Source organism: Cherax quadricarinatus, chromosome 4, assembly GCF_038502225.1.
Source record: "Cherax quadricarinatus isolate ZL_2023a chromosome 4, ASM3850222v1, whole genome shotgun sequence".
Lineage (NCBI taxonomy): Eukaryota > Metazoa > Arthropoda > Malacostraca > Decapoda > Parastacidae > Cherax > Cherax quadricarinatus.
Genome location: NC_091295.1, coordinates 4,522,640 through 4,533,417, shown reverse-complemented (window position 1 = coordinate 4,533,417; position 10,778 = coordinate 4,522,640). Strand labels below are relative to the sequence as shown.

General features: G+C 40.5%; 1 long non-coding RNA gene across 1 annotated transcript in view; it reads left to right on the top strand.

The window, feature by feature from the left end:
• Nucleotides 1-289: 289 nt before the first annotated feature.
• Nucleotides 290-10,778, top strand: part of LOC138853963 (uncharacterized) — a 47,605-nt gene continuing 37,116 nt past the window's right edge. The window contains exon 1 of the long non-coding RNA XR_011393144.1: nt 290-487. This is a non-coding gene — a long non-coding RNA (uncharacterized lncRNA). The remainder of the gene's footprint in view (nt 488-10,778) is intronic.

Genomic DNA, 10,778 nt, shown 5'->3' with positions numbered 1-10,778 from the left:
AGAATTAGGGAGGATTTGACTAAGGTGTATAAATGGAAAACAGGAATTAATAAAGGGGATGTAAATAGCGTGCAAAAAATATTTAGCATAGACAGGACTAGCAGCGGTGGTTTTACATTGGAAAAATTCAGATTCAGGAATGATATAGGAAAACACTGGTTTGATAATAGAGTTGTGGATGAGCGGAACAAACTCCCGTTGTGTAGTTTTAAAAATAGGTCAGATAAATACATGAGTGGGTGTGAGTTGGACCTGCATGTAACTGACCTGACTAGGTCAAGGCATTGGCTTAAGCGGATGGGAGAATTGGACCTGCCTCGCATGGGCCAATGGGCCTGTTACAGTGTTCTTTCTTTCTTATGTTCTAACCTTGCCACTGGAAGGTCGGGTTCGATACGACCTATGTTATCGGTGGCCCTATAAAACTAACAACAACAGCCTCTACAAGCAGCTTTTACTGCAAATTTCTCCACTATTTGGAATTGAGGTAAGCTGTGTGAGCGAAGGTAGGTTGTGGGTGGTGTGGGCGTGGGTGGGAAGGTGGTGGGTGTGGGCGTAAGGGACAGAAATAAGGCAAAAGGTGGCGTCCATTGACTGTCCCGCCTGGCGCTAACACCTCATATATATTTCTCCTGGACTAGTGTGTGCCTAGGGTAGGTCTAGGGTAGGCCTAGGGTAGGTCTAGGGTGGAGGGTATGGGGTGCTCATCTAAGGTAAGGGGGAGGGGAGGTGTGGGCAGCACCCCTGAAAAATACCTGTTGAGGGTTTCAGGGGTCAACGCCCCCACGGCTCGGTCTGAGACCAGGCCTTGTGGTGGACCAGTGTCTGATCAATCAGGCTGTTACTGCTGGCCGCACGTAAACTAACATATGAACCACAGCCCGGCTGGTCAGGTATTGACTTAAGGTGCCTGTCCAGCGCCTTCTTGAAGACAGTCGGGGGTCTATTGGTAATCCCCCTTATGTATGCTGGGAGGCAGTTGAACAGCCTTGGGGCCCCTGACACTTATTGTGTTGTCTCTCAGTGTACTCGTGGCGCCCTTGCTTTTCATTGGGTGAATCCAAATATATATTATCATGTATCTTTCTCACCTGCACTCCAGAGAATATAAATCAAGGAACTTCCACCGTTCCCATTTATGTAGGTGCTTTATCATACTTGTATGTTCCATGAAAGTTCTTTGTAAATTTTCCAGGTCAGCAATTTCGCCTGCTTTGAAAGGGGCCGTTAGTGTACAGCAGTATTCCAGCTTAGAGAGAACAAGTGATTTGAAAAGAATTATCATGGGCATGGCATCTCTAGTTTTTAAAGTTCTCATTATCCATCCTATCATTTTCCTAGGAGATGTGTTAGATACATAGTTGTGATCTTTGAAAGTGAGATCCTTTAATGTTATCACTCGCAGGTCTTTCACATTCGTTTATTCACTGCATTGTATGGTTGGAATTTGTTATATACACTGATTCAGCTTTCATTTCTTCAAGTTTTAAGTAGCAGAGTAATTGAAATTTGTTGTCTTTCAACTTCAAATTGTTTTCTGAAGCCCATTTAAATATTTGGTTAATGTTCGCTTTGAAATTTGCAATGTCCTTGATGGATGACACTGTCATGCAAATTCTGGTATCATCAGGCTAGTGTAACACACAACAGTCTCTGGCTAACACCCAGTATCCTGATATCCATAAATGCAAAGCACCTATACGAAAAACAGTACAGAATGGGCCACATAACCAGAGACCAAACAAAACGTTACTCGTCAATCCTAACCAGCCTAATAAGAAGGGCTAAAAAATTGTATTATGAGAACAGATTATCCAACTTACGAGGTGACATAAAAAAGACCTGGAAAACCCTATCAGAAATACTAGGAACAAAAAAGATAACACAAAATAGCAAAATTGAATTAACAAAACCAAATGAACCCCAATTCCCACCTACTGAAACAGCAAACAGACTCAATGATTTCTTCTCCACTAGGAAAAAACCTTGCCAATAAAATCCTAAGCTCAGATACCCCACCCAATGACTACCTTACTGGCAATTACCCGAACACACTGTTCCTAGCTCCGACTAACCCAACTGAAGTCTCCCTTATTATCAACAAACTAAAAAACAAGACAGGAGATTTAAATACCTTACCACCCATTATATACAAAAAAGTGTATATAACAAAAGCATTCACATTGCTAAACTCACAACTAGTATTTAGTCACTTAGCCATAATACCAACTTATCTCATAATTTTGTAACATTTTAAACCTAAGATTTAATATAAGTCTGCCCGAAATGCCTAGCCATGCTAGGCGTTCTAGTGGTACGCTCTGTAATTATTATTTTACTACTTGTAAACCACACAATAACCAAATTCTGTAAACTCAGCATTGTAATACTTATAGAGAATAAAGTTTGAATTGAATCGTTGCAACACTCTAACAAATCCATTGAATCCTCTACCTTTCCTACAGTTCTCAGAATAGCAAGGGTCACCCCGATCCATAAAGGAGGAGACCACACAGACTTGAATAACTATAGGCCAATATCCAACTTACACCCTCTCTCTAAAATCTTTGAAAAAATAATCCATAAGCGTATATTCCTACCTCATCTCCCACAACATACTCAACCAATTAAGAATAAAACTAAGTCTGCCCGAAATGCCTAGCCATGCTACGCGTTCTAGTGGTACACTCTGTAATCACTATTTTACTACATGTAAACCACACAATAACCAAATTTCTGTAAACTCAGCATTGTAATCCTTATAGAGAATAAACTTTGAATTTGAATTTGAACCCCTGTCAATTTGGGTTCAGGCTAATAAAAATACTAATGATGCTATTATCCACAAGCTAGAACAAATATTTATACAGCAATAGAGAAAAAAGAAGTCCCACTGGGGATCTTCATTGACTTAGGTAAAGCTTTCGGTACAGTTGACCACGACTTGCTCCACATAAAATTGTCACACTATGGTATAAGAGGGCACTCCCTCAACTACCTAAAGTCATACCTCAGCAACAGAAGCCAATATGTGTACACAAATGGGACAAACTCTTCCGCACAGCCAATTACAGTTGGTGTCCCACAGGGAAGTGTCCTAGGCCCTCTTCTCTTTCTCATATACATAAATGACCTACCAAATGCATCGCAACTACTCAAACCCACACTATTTGCAGATGACACTACATATGTCTACTCTCACCTGAGCCCAGTCATGCTAGCCAATACAGTGGACCCCCGGTTAACGAACTTTTTTCATTCCAGTAGTATGTTCAGGTGCCAGTACTGAACGAATTTTTTCCCATAAGGAATATTGTGAAGTAGATTAGTCCATTTCAGACCCCCAAACATACACGTACAAACGCACTTACATAAATACACTTACATAATTGGTCGCATTTGGAGGTGATCGTTATGCGGGGGTCCACTGTACTGTAAATACCGAATTACAGAAAATATCAACCTGGATGAGGACCAATAAACTTACTCTAAGCATTGACAAAACCTACTACATTCAGTTTGGTAACAGAGCTACAGATGTGTCTCTTAACATAATGATAAGTGGATCATCTATCACAAAACTCATAGAGGGAAAATTCTTAGGAATCCACCTTGATAATAGACTCAAATTTCAAACACATATGCAACAAATTTCCAAAAAAATTTCCAAGACCATAGGCATACTATCGAAGATATGTATGTTCCACAGTCATCCCTCTGGGCCCTATATCACTCACTTATTTACCCCTATCTCACCTATGGAATTTGTGCATGGGGCTCAACAACAATAAACCATCTCAGACCACTAATCACCCAACAAAAGGCTGCAGTCAGAATGATAACAAATTCCCACTACAGACAGCACACTCCACCAATATTCAAAACTCTAAACCTACTCACAATACAAAACATCCATATTTATTACTGCACCTACTACATACATAGAACACTTAACTCTGACATAAACCCTCCCCTCAAACATCTTACCAACCTCAACAGAACACATGACCATAACACAAGGCACAGATCACTCTTTGATGTTCCTCGTGTCCATCTCACGCTATGCAAAAGCTCAATGCACATAAAAGGCCCTAAAATCTGGAATTCATTACCTGTGAATATAAAAGAAACACTGTCTGTTTATAAATTCAAGTCTCTTCTCAAAAATCACTTACTCACCCACAACTAAATAAATACTGAATAATTGTATCTCATAAATTGTATCTCATATATGTATCTCATTATTGTATCTCATAAATGTCAACCTGTGACCCAATCAAACTTTATTACTATTTAACTTCATTACCTAACAGAATACTCCATTCTACTGATTACACAGCAACACAGTAAATGACCATATGACCTGTCTTTGTAATACTCATTTGTATTAAATTGTTATCTGTTTTACAATAATTTTTGTACCACTGAATATATCATTGCTTAGTTAATCTTAAGTTAATTTTAAGCCTGCCCATAATGCTCTGCATACAAATACTAGTTGTGAGTTTGCTTTGCATTGCAACCCACTATTGTATATACACAATCTCAATGTAGTTTGCAAAGACATTAAATAAATAAATAAATAAATAAATGCACTCAGCCCCGGGCCCAGACTCATGGAACTCTGTGTTCATTAAAAACTGCAAGAAACCCCTTTCACGTGCCCTAAGTATACTATGAAGAAGGAGCTAAGTCATGGGTGAAATTCCACAGTCACTTAAAACAATGGATATAGCCCCACTACATAAAGGTGGCAGCAAAGCATTAGCTAAGAACTATAGACCAATAGTGAAAGAGTGCTAAGAAGCATGATTGCAAACCACTAAGATTCCCAAAATCTGCACAATCCAGGGCAACATGGGTTCAGAGCAGGTCGCTCCTGCCTCTCGCAACTACTGGATCACTCTGATATGGTCTTGGATGCACTGGAAGAAAAACAGAATGCAGATGTAATTACAAAGACTTTGCAAAAGCATTTGAAAAGTGCAATCACTGCGAAATAGCACACAAAATACATGCTAAGACAGAGATGTAATCCACAGCACAGTGTCATCCTTTCCAGATGACACTAGGATCTGCATGAGACTGTCATCTATTGAGGACATGGTTAACCTCCAAGAAGATATAAACCAAGTTTTCCAATGGGCAATGGAAAACAATATGATGTTCAATGAAGACAAATTCCAACTAGTACTCTGTTATGGAAAACTGGAGGAGATAATAACTAGAACAGAGTATACTACAAACTTTGATCATACAATGGAGCGGAAAAATAATGTGAGGGACCTGGGAGTGGTAATGTCTGAGGATCTCCCTTTCAAGGATCACAACAGTGCCATGATCACAACTGCAAATAAAATGATGGGATGGATAATGAGAACATTTAAAACAAGAGATGCCAAGCCAATCATGAACCTTTTCAAATCACTTATTCTCTCTAGGCTGGAATACTGCTGTACATTAACATCTCCATTTAAAGCAGGTGAAATTCCAGATCTAGAGAGTACAGAGAACCTTTACTACACATACAAGTTCCATCAAACACCTCAACTACTGGGAACACTTGGAAGCACTTGACTTGTACTCACTGGAATGCAAGTGAGAAAGATATGTCATGATCTGCACTTGGAAAATGCTAGAAGGAATGGTTCCAAATCTGCACACAGAAATCACTTCCTATGAAAGTAAAAGACTGGGCAGGCAATGCAAAATACCCCCAATGAAAAGAAGGGGCGCCACTGGTACACTAAGAGAAAACACCATAAGTGTCCAGGGCCCAAGACTGTTCAACAGCCTCTCACCAAGCATAAGGGAAATTATCAATAGGCCCCTGGCAGCCTTCAAGAGGGAGCTGGACAGATACTTAAGGTCGATGCCAGATCAGCCGGGCTGTGGTTCATACACTGGGCTACGTGCAGCCAGCAGTAACAGCCTGGTTGATCAGGCCCTGATCCACCGGGAGGCCTGGTCATGGACCGGTTCAGGGGTTGGCATTGATCCCCGGAATACCCTCCAGGTAGACTCCAGGTGGGTTACACTAATCTGTGTGTATTACACTAGCCTGTGTTACACTATCCTATGTGTTACACTATCCTGTGTGTGTTACATTATCCTGTGTGTGTTACACTAGGCTGTGTTACACTAGCCTGTGTGTGTGTGTCACACTAGCCTGTGTGTGTTACACTAGTCTGTGTGTTACACTACCCTGTGTTACACTAGCCTGTGTGTGTTACAGTATCCTGTGTGTTACACTAGCGTGTGTTACACTATCTGGTGTGTGTTACACTAGCCTGTGTCACACTAGCTTGTGTGTGTTACACTCATCACTGTTACATTAGCAATGTGTGTTACACTAACCTGTGTTACACTAGCCACTGTGAGTTACACTAGTCACTGTGTTACATTAGCCATTTATTTATTTATTTATTAATCTGAACATGATACAGAGAAGTACAAGGAATACTCTCTAGATCTGGAATTTCACCTGCTTTAAATGGAGATGTTAATGTACAGCAGTATTCCAGCCTAGAGAGAATAAGTGATTTGAAAAGGTTCATGATTGGCTTGGCATCTCTTGTTTTAAATGTTCTCATTATCCATCCCATCATTTTATTTGCAGTTGTGATCATGACACTGTTGTGATCCTTGAAAGGGAGATCCTCAGACATTACCACTCCCAGGTCCCTCACATTATTTTTCCGCTCTATTGTATGATCAAAGTTTGTAGTATACTCTGTTCTAGTTATTATCTCCTCCAGTTTTCCATAACAGAGTACTAGTTGGAATTTGTCTTCATTGAACATCATATTGTTTTCCATTGCCCATTGGAAAATTTGGTTTATATCTTCTTGGAGGTTAACCATGTCCTCAATAGATGACAGTCTCATGCAGATCCTAGTGTCATCTGGAAAGGATGACACTGTGCTGTGGATTACATCTCTGTCTTAGCATGTATTTTGTGTGCTATTTCGCAGTGATTGCACTTTTCAAATGCTTTTGCAAAGTCTTTGTAATTACATCTGCATTCTGTTTTTCTTCCAGTGCATCCAAGACCATATCAGAGTGATCCAGTAGTTGCGAGAGGCAGGAGCGACCTGCCCTGAACCCATGTTGCCCTGGATTGTGCAGATTTTGGGAATCTTAGTGGTTTGCAATCATGCTTCTTAGCACTCTTTCACTATTGGTCTATAGTTCTTAGCTAATGCTTTGCTGCCACCTTTATGTAGTGGGGCTATATCTGTTGTTTTAAGTGACTGTGGAATTTCACCCATGACTTAGCTCCTTCTTCATAGTATACTTAGGGCACGTGAAAGGGGTTTCTTGCAGTTTTTAATGAACACAGAGTTCCATGAGTCTGGGCCCGGGGCTGAGTGCATTTATTTATTTATTTATTTATTTATTTAATGTCTTTGCAAACTACATTGAGATTGTGTATATACAATAGTGGGTTGCAATGCAAAGCAAACTCACAACTAGTATTTAGTCACTTAGCCATAATACCAACTTACCTCATAATTCTGTAACATTTTAAACCTAAGATTTAATATAAGTCTGCCCGAAATGCCTAGCCATGCTAGGCGTTCTAGTGGTACACTCTGTAATTATTATTTTACTACATGTAAACCACACAATAACCAAATTCAGTAAACTCAGCATTGTAATACTTATAGAGAATAAAGTTTGAAAGAGAGCCTCTATTATGCCTAGGCATTATGGGCCAAATTAACATTATTGGCTTACAGTCTACTTAATACTAAGGAGTAGTATATCATAGTTGTACAGTAGGAAAGTAATTATTTCATAGTTGTACAGTAGAATATTAATTATAAATGAATCAAAATTTGTATAATACAAAGATATATGTATTTATATTCTAAAACGCATTTGTGAAAAACAATGATTCAATTATATTCCTGTCAACAATGGATAAAAGGTTCAATGTGATTGTTTCAGTTATGATGTGGGAGTACATAGGTGAATAAATGTGTACTGAGTATTTAGCATTTAGTCTAGGGTGATTAAGTGGCTTTTGAAAAGAGTCTTAAATTGATTTTCAGACTGGGTTACTTTAATATCTTCTGCTAATGAATTCCATATTTTGTGGCCCTTCATGTTTACCTGGAGTTTACCTGGAGAGAGTTCTGGGGGTCAACGCCCCAGCGGCCCGGTCTGTGACCAGGCCTCCTGGTGGATCAGAGCCTGATCAACCAGGCTGTTACTGCTGGCTGCACGCAAACCAACGTACGAGCCACAGCCCGACTGATCAAGAACCGACTTTAGGTGCTTGTCCAGTGCCAGCTTGAAGACTGCCAGGGGTCTGTTGGTAATCCCCCTTATGTATGCTGGGAGGCAGTTGAACAGTCTCGGGCCCCTGACACTTATTGTATGGTCTCTTAACGTGCTAGTGACACCCCTGCTTTTCATTGGTGGGATGTTGCATCGTCTGCCAAGTCTTTTGCTTTCGTAGTGAGTGATTTTCGTGTGCAAGTTCGGTACTAGTCCCTCTAGGATTTTCCAGGTGTATATAATCATGTATCTCTCCCGCCTGCGTTCCAGGGAATACAGATTCAGGAACCTCAAGCGCTCCCAGTAATTGAGGTGTTTTATCTCCGTTATGCGCGCCGTGAAGGTTCTCTGTACATTTTCTAGGTCAGCAATTTCACCTGCCTTGAAAGGTGCTGTTAGTGTGCAGCAATATTCCAGCCTAGATAGAACAAGTGACCTGAAGAGTGTCATCATGGGCTTGGCATCCCTCGTTTTGAAGGTTCTCATTATCCATCCTGTCATTTTTCTAGCAGATTCGATCGATACAATGTTATGGTCCTTGAAGGTGAGATCCTCCGACATGATCACTCCCAGGTCTTTGACGTTGGGGTTTCGCTCTATTTTGTGGCCAGAATTTGTTTTGTACTCTGATGAAGATTTAATTTCCTTGTGTTTACCATATCTGAGTAATTGAAATTTCTTATATCGCTCTATTTTGTGGCCAGAATTTGTTTTGTACTCTGATGAAGATTTAATTTCCTTGTGTTTACCATATCTGAGTAATTGAAATTTCTCATCGTTGAACTTCATATTGTTTTCTGCAGCCCACTGAAAGATTTGGTTGATGTCCGCCTGGAGCCTTGCAGTGTCTGCAATGGAAGACACTGTCATGCAGATTCAGGTGTCATCTGCAAAGGAAGACACGGTGCTGTGGCTGACATCCTTGTCTATGTCAGATATGAGGATGAGGTACAAGATGGGAGCGAGTACTGTGCCTTGTGGAACAGAGCTTTTCACCGTGCCTGCCTCAGACTTTACTCTGTTGACTACTACTCTCTGTGTTCTGTTAGTGAGGAAATTATAGATCCATCAACCGACTTTTCCTGTTATTCCTTTAGCACGCATTTTGTGCACTATTACGCCATGGTCACACTTGTCGAAGGCTTTTGCAAAGTCTGTATATATTACATCTGCATTCTTTTTGTCTTCTAGTGCATTTAGGACCTTGTCGTAGTGATCCAATAGTTGAGACAGACAGGAGCGACCTGTTCTAAACCCATGTTGCCCTGGGTTGTGTAACTGATGGGTTTCTAGATGGGTGGTGATCTTGCTTCTTAGGACTCTTTCAAAGATTTTTATGATATGGGATGTTAGTGCTATCGGTCTGTAGTTCTTTGCTGTTGCTTTACTGCCCCCTTTGTGGAGTGGGGCTATGTCTGTTGTTTTTAGTAACTGTGGGACGACCCCCATGTCCATGCTCCCTCTCCATAGGATGGTAAAGGCTCGTGATAGGGGCTTCTTGCAGTTCTTGATGAACACGGAGTTCCATGAGTCTGGCCCTGGGGCAGAGTGCATGGGCATGTCATTTATCGCCTGTTCGAAGTCATTTGGCGTCAGGATAACATCAGATAGGCTTATGTTAACCAAATTCTGTGGCTCTCTCATAAAAAATTCATTTTGATCTTCGACTCTCAGTCTGCTTAGTGGCTTGCTAAAAACTGATTCATATTGGGACTTGAGTAGCTCACTCATTTCCTTGCTGTCATCTGTGTAGAACCCATCTTGTTTAAGTAAGGGCCCAATACTGGACGTTGTTCTCGACTTTGATTTGGCATAGGAGAAGAAATACTTTGGGTTTCTTTCGATTTCATTTATGGCTTTTAGTTCTTCCCGCGATTCCTGACTCCTATAAGATTCCTTTAGCTTAAGTTCGATGTTTGCTATTTCTCTGACCAGTGTCTCCCTACGCATTTCAAATAGACTGACCTCTTTTAGCTGCTCTGTTATTCTTTTCCGCTGCCTGTAAAGAGAGTGCCTGTCTCTTTCTATTTTACATCTACTCCTCCTTTTTCTTAGAGGAATAAGTCTTGTGCATACATCGAGTGCCACCAAGTTAATCTGTTCTAGGCATAAGTTGGGGTCTGTGTTGCTTAGTATATCTTCCCAGCTTATATCTGTTAGGACTTGGTTTACTTGGTCCCACTTTATGTTTTTGTTATTGAAGTTGAATTTGGTGAATGCTCCCTCGTGACTAATCTCATTTTGTCGGTCTGGGGCTCTGTGCATACATGTCTGTACCTCAGTTATGTTGTGATCTGAGTATATTGTTTTTGATATGGTGACATTTCTTATCAGATCATCATTGTTAGTGAAGATGAGGTCTAGTGTATTCTCCATTCTAGTAGGCTCTATTATTTGCTGGTTTAAATTGAATTTTGTGCAGAGATTTAAAAGCTCGTGTGAGTGTGAGTTTTCATCAGAGCTGCCTCCTGGTGTTATTACTGCAACAATAT